Source organism: Oratosquilla oratoria, chromosome 4 (genome assembly GCF_046742065.1).
Source record: "Oratosquilla oratoria isolate Oo_2021 chromosome 4, ASM4674206v1, whole genome shotgun sequence".
Classification (NCBI taxonomy): Eukaryota; Metazoa; Arthropoda; class Malacostraca; order Stomatopoda; family Squillidae; genus Oratosquilla; species Oratosquilla oratoria.
In genome coordinates, this window is record NC_134780.1 from 18,172,074 (window position 1) to 18,182,854 (window position 10,781).

General features: G+C 39.0%; 1 protein-coding gene across 4 annotated transcripts in view; it reads right to left on the reverse strand.

Moving 5' to 3' along the window:
• Window positions 1–10,756, reverse strand: part of eco (Establishment of cohesion) — a 55,935-nt gene extending 45,179 nt beyond the window's left edge. For 2 of the 4 annotated variants that reach the window (XM_076183526.1, XM_076183519.1), the window contains exon 1: window positions 10,670–10,756. The gene's annotated coding sequence lies outside the window, so the exon portion shown is untranslated. Of the gene's footprint in view, window positions 1–10,190; window positions 10,214–10,358; window positions 10,442–10,669 lie in introns of those variants that run through there. The other 2 variants (XM_076183521.1, XM_076183525.1) reach the window with 2 other exon arrangements.
• Between the last annotated feature and the right edge of the window lie 25 nt (window positions 10,757–10,781).

Here is a 10,781-nt window from a genome sequence, read left to right on the forward strand (position 1 = left end):
CAGTATAAAGTGTAGATTGCATGCAAAAGTAACTTCATGACCCATAGATCAATAACATTTGTGAGCATTTGTCACTATTTCCATTATGGGTGTGAGCATATCATATCAGAAATCTTAACATTTCAATATCGACATGGCCACATGCTTTCAAACTTGCAGATATAAAACCATTTATGTCATTAACTAAAAACAATATCAGTTGACAGTAACTGTCAGTAAATAATAGTCCTTATTTTTCAGTTACAAAAAATAGATTCCCCATGGCTCAAGTATGATATAACCACCAGAGAAAAAATATATTCCCCATAGCCCAAACATGTGACAAATGCTCACAAATGATAATGATACATGCCATGGATCAATCTACACTATTTCATACACACATATACAAAAGGTTTTTCCCCCTTATAAGGGATACCCCAAAAAAAACACCCATTTCATCCCCACAAATTCCACACCCATCCACCCCCTCATATTCACTCCTTCTACCTCTGCTTTCCACACCTCTTATTAATTTTTCTACACTCGTTCTTTCCATGTGTCCAAACCATCCCAATACTCTTTCATCAACCCTATCTCCCAAGTCCCATACCACCCCTGTTCCCCTCCTCACTTTCCGCTCTATCCAGCCTAGTAACCTCTATCATACTTCTCAGGCACCTCATCTCAAACACATTCAAACCCCTCCTCTATTATGTTCCATGTTTCTGCCCTGAACAGTGCTGTTGTCAATCACTTCTTCATACAATCTCCTCATACATACATTCCCAAATGTCCATTTCTCATTACACTTTTTAATCCCCCAAGGCATTTACTTGCTTCTCCCAACCTCCGCCTCCACTCCTCCCTTTCCCATCACATCCGCACCTAAGTATATAAAACTATCCATTTCCTCCAATCTCTCTTCTTTAATACTCGCTTCCAGTCAGCTGCTACTTACCCCTTGTACATCTCATCACCTTACTTTTACCCACATTTATCTTCAGCCTCCTTCTTTCAGGCATGACATAAAAAATCTACATTGGCCGGGGGTCCAGGGGGCCACGGGCCTAGGCTGAATTGCAAGTAAACAAATGCATGTAAGCTGTTCTGTTGATGCTGCTGTCGATATAATTTGGCCAAAATCAAATCTACCCCAGTCATCACCTTGCTATACATACACGTGTGCACCACACCACGCAATGCTATACAGTACAAAATGAATCACTTGTGGGCCAGCACAAAATAAACTGCTTACACAGGTACAGCCTACATACAAACTGCCCAAAACTTCACATCAACCAAAAATTATTTGATCACAATTTCTTTTTTAACAGGATCATTTATTACAATAGGGAATTAATGACAAAAAATCAAGATCACTGTCAGGAGAAAAAAAAAAAAAAAAATTAAATTGGAAGAATACCACCCCCTTTTTTTCCCACACCTCCCCAAACTGTAACTAATTTCCTCAGTCCCTCATCTGATCCTGCCACAAGTGCAGTGTTCAGCACACAGCAACTGGCTTATCTCCCATTTTTTAAACCATCTCCAATCCTTGATCCATTAACCTTGTATTTCCCTCTTGCACCACCCCACCCATGTATAAATTGAACAGCCAAGGCAACACAACAGATCCCTGGCGGTCCCACCTCAAACCACTCACTCTCTCTAAAACAAGCTCTGCTACTCTCGTCAAAAATCTTGAATACTCTTAAAAGCTTTCCTTCTATCCCATATATCTGCATTACTTCCAAGTGTCTTCCTGTCTGCCATAAGCCTTTTCCAAATCCAAAAACCCCTCACCTATTCCTAAAGTACTGTCACATATCTGTCTTGCCATGTAAATCTGATCCACAGAGCCCCCTACCTGGCTAAACCCCACATTGTTCCTCATTAATTACTCCCTCTCTTCCTCTTCTAATCTGCTCAATCTAGACCCTCCCATAAGCCTTCCCAATTACACCGAAACTGATCCCTCTGAAACTACTACACTCACACTTGTCCCCATTTCCCTTGTAAAGTGGAACTATACAGGCACTCCTACAGTCCTCCGGCACTCTACATCTCTTAAACATTAAGTAATCTCACCAGTCAGTCCACCATCACTGTACCTCATTTTTTGACATTCTGCATGACACCCATCCAACCCAGGTGACTTACCTGCTCTCATCATCTTAACAACTGTTTTCACATAATCTTTCCTCATTTCTCCTCACACATCACTATAATTTTCTTAGCATTTACCACTGCAACTGCCTTTCCCTCCCTATCCTCCTTCACATTTAGCAACTCCCTAAAATTGTCCATCTTCTTTTTACTACCTTCTCTTCCATTATCATCTCTCCATCTGCACCTTTTACTTTTTCTTCTTTACACAATTCACCTTCTCTTCCTCTTAATTTCTTACCAAAATAAATTTCTATTACTTTCAAAATGTTGTCATACTCTTACTCCATTTCACATTTGCTCTCCTCTTTACCTTATGCTTTACTTCTCTTCTCTTTGTACTTCTCATGATTTTCTCATCCTATTTTGTAGATATGGGCACAAAAGTAAAAACTTTATCCCTTAAATTCTTGTTGCATATGAAAGACAATTTCATAGAAACAAAATACTTTTTATTTTTAAATAACTTGAAAAATAAGGGATATATGATTTTTTTCTAATTATTTTTTTATCCCAAATTTTTGGCTAGACTTTACCATAAAAAAGGTTTGAATTAAGGGTGGTAATTTGTAAAGATTTTGGTAAAGAAATACAAACTCCAAACCACTAGTACAATTTTATCAAAATTTGGAATACTTGGGCTTTATGGGTCAACAAATTACCTGAGCATGTCAAAAACATTGTGGAACATCTCTATCATATCAAATTTGCCTTTTCATGGCAACTATTATGATGTCAATTTAGAGATGATCATCAGTGCAATACAAACCCCTGGCCCAACCGACATGCAACTTGGCATGTGAAGGTCAATAAATCATCTGGGTATGTCTAAACAATGCAGGACCTTCCTTTTATACTATTCTTCCTAACACCTATCATGTTGCCATGGCAACTATTGTCAATTTAGAGATAATCATCCATAAAATCCAAACCCTTGGCCAAATTGACATACAACTTGGTATGTGAAGGTTTTATGGGTCAACAAATCATCTGAGCACATCAAAAACAATGCAGGACCTTCCTTTTATACTATTCTTACAAACACCTATCATGATGCCATGACTATTGTCAATTTAGAGATCAACTGATTTATGGAATTTTTGGCTTGAAGGCCAAGCACCGGAGCCGGTAGGCCATTCAGTGCAGTCAATTTAGATACAACCATTCATAAAACCCAAACCCCTGGCCCAATTGACATACAACTTGGCATTTGGAGGTTTTACGGGTCAACAAATCACCTGAGCATGTCAAAAACAATGTAGGACCTTCCATTTGGACTATTCTTACTAACACCAATCATGCAACAGGTTCAATCAATGTAATGTATACACAGCTAGAACTCTATGATCACATTAAAAACTGCATATATAGGTGCTTTAGCCCTTACCCTTAGATTGCCTCTCAGTACACTAACCAGTCAGTAATGCAATTATCCTGAGAGCTAACTTAAATTTATGTTGAAATCGGTAAATTATTTTTTACACCAATTTACTGAAATAGAAAAATTAATTAAGTATTTTTACTTTCACAGGAGTTATTTTGCTTAATCATGTTATCTACAATCACGACAATCTGAATAAACAGCCTTATTTCAACAGCTCATATTTACCAAGAGGAAAATTTAAGTCTAGCCACTAGTCATATACTTGCTATCATAGCCATAGTCTGCTATGTAATGGGTATAGCATAACCTGTCCATCTTAAAATTCATACCATAATTCATACTACAACTACTACGCGTAGTATCTCCGACAGGTCATGTGCCAAACACGACTAAGTATCGGAGAACATGCCTACATGTTGACGATTTAGGCACAGCTGTCTCATTACCAACGATCTTAAAATTTCGCAGTTTAGAGAAAAAATAGGCTAAAAATATGAACATTAAGATATTCATATATGCCTTATTTTTAAATTTCTACTTGAAGAACTAATTCGCAACGGCTAATAGCCAAATTTGTTATTCTTTTGTTTTTGTTTTTGAATAAATGGGCATACAATTGCAGAACAGCAAGATAATTTGATAATTCTGCGCATGCGCTGAACTACTCAAGCATTCAAATTGACACATACCCATTTGAAAGGGTTGCAAATAGATGGCAGTGTAGGCATTATATCAACGATGGTGGTGCTGATGCGAGTTCGTGCGTACCTACCTACATGTATCACATTTAGGCTCAATTGTACAAAATTCCAACGATCTAAAATTGCTTCATTTCCAAGAGAAAAAACAGAAAGATAACATTAAAATATTTATATACAGATGCCTTACCTTTAGATTTTTACTCTGAAAAACTAACTAGCCAAGGTTAATATCCAAATTTTGCATTGAAATCTGTAAAAATTTGTTTGCTTTTAAAGAAATAGGCATACACTTGCAAAACAATTTGAATATTATTCGCATGCACTGAACGGTCCCGAGCATTCAAACTAAGCCAAACAAATTCCAACGGGCCGCAAAAGATGGTGATATAAACAGTACATGCGCGATGGTGGAGCCACATGAGGAGTGGTGCGTACCTATATTTTGTAACCCACCTGTGAATGCTCATTTCTTCTCTTCTACAACCCTTCTTTTGCTTCCTCATCCCACCACTCACTATCCTTCCTTGTTCCACACACCACCTTTGCACACCTTGTGACTCCCCCTTGAACCATTCCTCTTCCACTCCTCTCTCAGCTTTCTTGTACTCCTTTTTTTCTCATTAAGTAGTTCAATTTAAGCACCTCCCTACCTTCTGTCATTTTCCTTTCTCCATGTATCCTCCACACTCAACTTACCTACTATACCACTATATAGTCCATTAATGCTCTAACCACCGCCCTTCCATTCTACACCCTCTCCCATGTATACTTATGCATGACTTTCTTCCTAAAAACTGTATTTGCTATCATCAACTCTCCACTATGATTTCTCCTGGAACTCCACACTTCCAACCACACCTGCTGGTTCATTTCCTACCCTAGCATTAAGGTCTCCCAATACCACCACAATGACATTTCTCCCTAAATCCTCTACACACTCGTTTAAGTCTACCCAAAAATCCTCCCTTTCCTCTACACTCTTCTCACTACCAGGCTCATATGCATTTACAAAAAACCACATCTCCCTAGTTTCACCTTCATAAGTACAGGTAAACGTCGACTTACGATGGCATTAGGTTTCGATAGAGCCATCGTAAGACGATCTCATCGTAAGTCGATCCCCACTCTGTTCCGTGGTCACTGTACCTAGCCTACCTGTATATTAACCACCAGAGATACTGAATATAGCCTATTAAACATGTACAGTAGTTTATTTAATTATTTTTATCCTTTTTACCATATTCAAACACTATAATATGTATTTTCAGTACGGCACTTAAATCTCGCGGGCAGCAGCCAATGCCAGCCGTACGACGTGACGTAATAATACTTGCATCATAAAATATAGTCACCGCTTATATCGATCGTTCTCTCTTTCACACGCGAATTTTGAAAACCACAGAGAATGGGATTTAGGGCACATTTGAGAGAATGTAAAAACACAGGGGCGACTACAATAAATATAATCAAGACGCCGATATGGCAGCGTCGCGAATCCACTTGCTCCTCATGACGCCTACGTGTGCGGCACCGTATGGAAGGGGTTAAATTATCATATCGTCGTCGTCGTCATCGAAAAGTCGAACAATCGTAAGTCGCGGCCATCGTAAGTCGACGTTTACCTGTATATTTATATTGCATAATTTGTCTTCATTTTTCAATACTTATTCTTATGCAATAAATCTAATAATATTCCCTGGTGGTATCTTTACCCTTTCAAATCTACAAGTTTTTACATAATTTGGTTGACAGGAAGTTAAGAGCCTCAAAATAAGCCTACCACAGCCTGCCACTACACAGGGCAGGCATGAGAGGTCTGTATTATTCCAGACCAGACAGACAACAATATGGCGTCTCAACCATATCCTAACAGCTTCATTCATTTGCAGATCTGCTTGTAGCAGGGTATTTTTTTTTTTTGCTCAAAGAAAATCACACATGACATGTTCATGTATTATAATTTACAAAAATTAAAATTTGATTTTCTAATACTATATTGCATAGATGTGCACAAAAAAAAAAAAAAAAAAAAAAAATACTACCTACATCTGCTTCAGAAAGAATTAGGACACTTTTGGCCTCCTGTTTTACTTACAACGGCCCCAGAATTTTCAACACACTCCAAAACACGTATGATGTTAGAGACCGAGAGTTGCCCTGTCAAGTTCAATGTACATATAGACATTTTTGGAGAGAGCAACTTCAAGATACATCTAGACAATTTTTAAAGAGAGAGCAAGACTAAATATAAAAACATGTCTTTTTCAAATCGGGTAGTAAATACATGGAATGATTTGCCAGAGTCACAGAGTGGGTGGTCAATACAATCTGAATCAAGACTAGATAAAATAAGGAAAAGCCAAGAACAGAAATTTAACTATAGTCTATAGAGCACAAATAACCTCCACTACCACCGTACATGCTGGGAATATCAGCAATCTGGTTATCGAGCTGGAGTCACAGATGTGAGCCTCTTCCAGAACTTCATCAGAGTACACTTAATAATCAAGTTAGAAAAGAGACCAGAAATGCAGTCAAAGCCAAGGAGAAAGAAGTAATTAAGAATGTTAAAAAGAATCCCAAGTTGTTTCTGGAAGCATGTGGCATCGAAGACAAAAGTGAAATCACGAATTGGGGACTTGCTAGTGTGTTTGTAGAGGAACCTGAAGGGGAATCTCCACTCGCTTCACCAAGAGCAGTCCCAAGATTGGAAAATATCTGTATAACTAAGGATAAAATTAAGGTGTTACAGAGGATGAACACAAACAAGTCACCTGGGCCAGATGGTATACATCCGAGGATAATTAAAGAATTGAGGGAAGAACTTGTGGAGCCTTTGTATATACTTTATACTTGCTCGCTGAATGAAGGTGTGGTACCCGACGACTGGAAGATTGCTAATGTTACTGCCATCTTTAAGAAGGGGAGTAAGGGTGACCCAGGTACCTACAGGCCAGTCAGTCTAACTAGCATTTTGTGTAAGGTGATGGAGATACTGTTGAGGGAAGAAATCATACAACATATGAAAGAGAATAAGCTCTTTAGTAATAAGCAGTTTGGGTTTATATCTTGGAGATCAACAGTGCTTCAACTCATTAATGGTACTAGATACATGGACTGAAGCTCTCGACAATGGACTGGCTGTGGACGTGGTATACCTAGACTTCATGAAGGCTTTTGACAGAGTACCACATATGCGACTAATTGAGAAAGTATCCAGCTACAATATAAAGGGTAAGTTACTAAAAATGGATTCAGAGCTTCATCACTGGCAGGAGGCAGAGGGTTTATGGTAAATGGCCAGTCGTCCGAATGGAAAAACGTAAACAGTGGAGTCCCTCATGGCTCTGTGCTGGGTCCTCTGCTCTTTGTAATGTTCATCAACGACTTACCTGATGTGGTAAAGAATGGAAGCCACGTATTTCTTTATGCTGATGACACCAAGATATATAAAGTATTGAATGGAAACGAGGATTGTAATAAACTACAAGATGACCTGGAACAACTCAAAAATTGGACACAGAAGTGGCTTCTCAACTTTCACCCTAATAAAAGTAAATATATGAGAATAGGGAAAACTGATGTTGAGGACACAGGATATAAGATGTATGAGGACATTGAGAGATCTAACACAGAGAAGGATATTGGAGTGGTAGTTGATGATAAATTAGCATTCTCCGACCATCCAGCTGAAAAAATTAACAAGGCTAACAAAATTGTGGGAATCATACAAAGGACCTTTATACATCTAGATTTGGACACATTCAAGATACTTTTTACATCTTTGGTAAGACCACATATTGAGTACACAAACCAGGTGTGGTGTCCACATCTGGTGAAGGATATTGATGCAGTGGAGAACGTTCAGCACAGCCACAAAGCTGGTGCCCTGCCTAAAGGTGATGTCATATGAAGAAAGACTGAGAACATTAGAATTACCTACACTGGCATATAGAAGATCCCAAGGTGAACTCATTTAAACATACAAGATATTGAGTGGGATATATGACAGTGAATGCACCGAGGGATTGTTCAGGATGAGGGAAGACACCATCAGTAGAGGAATTCCAAAAAATATTTAAAACGAGAGCTCAGCTAAATACCAGGAAATACTTTTTCCCGAGTGTTTGACACATGGAATGATCTGCCAGGATCAATTGTAAGTGTTAGCTCGATTACACTTTTTGAATCCAAACTGGACAGGTATTGGAAAAACCAAGAGCAAAGATATAACTATCGAGCCAAAATAAACCACCACACGCAGCCAAAGACATTGTACTGAGGCTGCAGCATAGGAGTCACAGGCTCATTAGGGCCCTCTTCCAGAAATTTGTCCATGCAAGGCGAGCTCCGTCGATCCGATAAGTGCAACGCGGTCTCAACTATTTTACCCGAGTTTTTGGCAATTTACTGTGCAATAGATATTCGTGTCTAGAAAAGATCAGTGTTCGTATATATTAATGGACAATTTATCGGGGATACCCAGTTGTTATATTCAAGTAATAACTGGGTGTCCAAAGACTTCGAGTGGACATTGGAGACGGATGTGTCGCGGGGGTCTCATGACACGGTGCCGTAACGATGGCCGCGGCAGTTGATGAAAGTGAAACAGATTGTTACGTATGTAATGATGCGGTTCCGAAAGAGAAATGGATTGGGTTGTTTAACTTGTAATGCATGGACTCATAGAAAATGTGTTAATATGCATGGGTTGAAGGATGAACTTATTGGAAAAGTGAACTGGACTTGTGACCCCTGTATACGGGACTATAGATTGTTGAAATTAATGAGGCAAGATTTGAAGTCTATTAAGGAAGCAATGTATGAAGAATTCAAGGGAATGAGGGATTATATTGACTCTGAAATAGCAGTTGTGAAGGATAAGTTAAGCGAGGTTAGTGCAGTGGTAGGAGGAATTACTGACGGTACGTTTGGCAAATCGGATGATGTAGCGGTAAGCGGCGATACCTGGGTAGAGGTTGTAAAGAAAAAAAACTTATTGGTTATAAAAGCTACTAATCAAAATGAGAAAGCAACAGAGAAAAAAGACGTTGTTTCACAAGCTCTGACTGTTTTAACCCCTTCCATACGGTGCCGCACACGTAGGCATCATGGGGAGCGAGTGTATTCGCGAGGCTGCCATATCGGCGTCTTGATTATATTTATTGTAGTCGCCCCTCCATAATGACATTCTTTCTAATTCTTTTGTAATCGCATTTTCTATGGTTATCAAATTTCACGGGTGAAGAGAGAACGATCGACATAAGCGGTGACTAGATTTTAGGATGCGAGTATTATTACGACACGTCGTGCAGCTGGCATTGGCTGCTGCCACCGAGATCTAAGTCCATGACGCCTACGTGTGCGGCACCGTATGGAAGGGGTTAAGTGTCAGATAAATCAGATGGTGAGAGCAGTGGGCTATCACTTACGAAATAAAGCCTTTGTAAGAAAGTATCTTGACAAGAATATTACCAAAATGCTCGTTCATAATTATGTAATCAGTAAACTCGACTATTGTAATTGTTTGTACTATGGCCTCCCTAACTATCTACTGAGAAAGGTGCAAATTGTCATGAATAGAGCCCCAAGGTTAATTAAGGGGTTATCTTCACGTGAGAGAATAACACCAACTTTAATTGACCTGCATTGGTTACCAATTAAGGCCAGACTTGTGTATAAAATATGTGTGATGGCCTATCAGGCATTAAATTCTGGTAGACCCAAATATATACGTGATCTCCTTGAGGACTTTCATATAGACTCAGATATGTAGTTAAGACACAGCGTAATGCCACATAGATTACATGAGCCACGGTATAATTTGGAAATTGGATTTAGAGCCTTTGAAAATTGTCACATTGTGCTCCAAGACACTATAACAAATTACCTTTGAACCTTAAGATGGCCGAAAATGTTGAAATATTCAAGAAAAGACTGAAGACATACTTGTTTACCGATTGTTATGATCTGGATGATACTATGAACCAAGAATACAAATGTTAGTTTGTATGAGGGCGGCTATAATGAGCGCCGTGTAAGCGGCGGAATACGGCCGAGAAACTCCAACTACGTAAGAACGTAAGTCCATGCAAGTATCTGACAGTCAGACGAGCCTCCTGTACCTGGTACACAGCTCACTGCAGGGCAGGCTCAACCTCCATACCAGAACAGATTGACTTACAAGAGGAAGACTCGGGCTGGAAGTAGCGGTGAATCACCAAAGCTATGAGGAAGAACCTCTAAATTCTACTAAGTAAACTCATACATTTCAAACTTGTTTCCGTTTGGCGGGAATCGGTACGGGTCATCGACTTATATTTCAAATACATCAATATATACGTATAATAAACATTGTTAATATCAGTAAGAAGGCTATACACCAGCCTATGTGTAATTTTGTGCATCACTTTTAAGATTTAAGTAAAATAATTACCTTAATACCACAGTATTCAGTTTAATAGATTGTTCACTTTCACGAAATCCAACTGCAAACAATTACTGAAGTGCGCGCGCTTTCGATGCAAAAAAATACTTGGAGGCTTGTG